Source organism: Aplysia californica, unplaced genomic scaffold (genome assembly GCF_000002075.1).
Source record: "Aplysia californica isolate F4 #8 unplaced genomic scaffold, AplCal3.0 scaffold00162, whole genome shotgun sequence".
Lineage (NCBI taxonomy): Eukaryota > Metazoa > Mollusca > Gastropoda > Aplysiida > Aplysiidae > Aplysia > Aplysia californica.
Window position 1 is genome coordinate 1,183,537 of NW_004797432.1, and position 1,214 is coordinate 1,184,750.

The following is a 1,214-nucleotide window of genomic DNA, read 5'->3' on the forward strand; positions in this document are numbered from 1 at the left end:
TAATGATAATAATAATAATACTTTTTTTTCTTAATGAGCTGCCAATGTGGACCTCTTTCAATTTCAATACAACCTCGTGTGATTTTTTTCCGTCCTTGAAATTCCCAACAGTCTCCTAAGAAACCAAATTTTAATTTCTGTTGCTTCTATTTTATTGTCAATGTCTTTGGTGATTGTCCAGAATTCACGACCATATAGAAGGGCTACCCGCACATAATAAAGAAAATACACTATAACACGGACAGGTGGAACACAGAAGACTCGAAATCACGCATACGTCGAACTGTGCCTGTGGTCCCTTTTTTTTCTTCTTCTTTGTTGTATCTTTGTAAGATATCCCTGGAACTACGGATCCCTCGAACTACCGAGGCCGGTCCTGACGAATTCGAGCTATCCGTCTTATACTGTATAGCCTTTTAAAATTCTTTTTTTTTTGTGTGTGTGTGTGTGTGTGTGTGTGTATGTGTGTGTTATTGTTGACATTGAGATGTTTTTACTTTTCAAGACTGAGCTGGACACATTTTTTATTGAAATGCCTTTAGCTATTGCAATTCTTTTTTTATGTAGCTGTTCTTTTTTACGCCCCCATCATCACAATTTAGATCATTTAGAATGAGGGCTTCTGCCCCTGCCTGTCAGGACCAACCTGGGCTGAGAGGGATACACATCCCAGCACAAAGACCTAGATACTCTATACTAATGTTCCTCCTCACTTGAGGATTGAACTGGGGTCTCCTGCATGCGACAGCTAAGCGCTTAACTGCTACACCACATACCCCGGTTCGATTCTTCTTTTTATTTCAGTACATGTATATGTTGGTAAATGTAATGATAAGTGCTACATATTTAAAACTATTTAAACTTTATTCCCTTGGTTATGAAATTACAATTAATTGGGTTCACTGACTTTTAAGACATTACATGTATTAACATACATTATTATACTGTCTTTACATTAACAATGACATCATTGACCCTTTGACGTCAGCTTACCGGCATTATTTGTGTAGAATCATTTTGAAGGTCGGATTTTCGTTGTTGTTTTTAATCTGCATTTATATAGGTTTCAGATACAAGTTTCGTTGCTATAGTATAGTCAGGTTTACTTTTAAAAAAATTCTACATACTCAGTGGTATGCTATGATGTTGGTGAATAAACTTGAATTATTTCTATGCCATAACTTTTCTCTACTAATGTAGTTACGATAACTCTA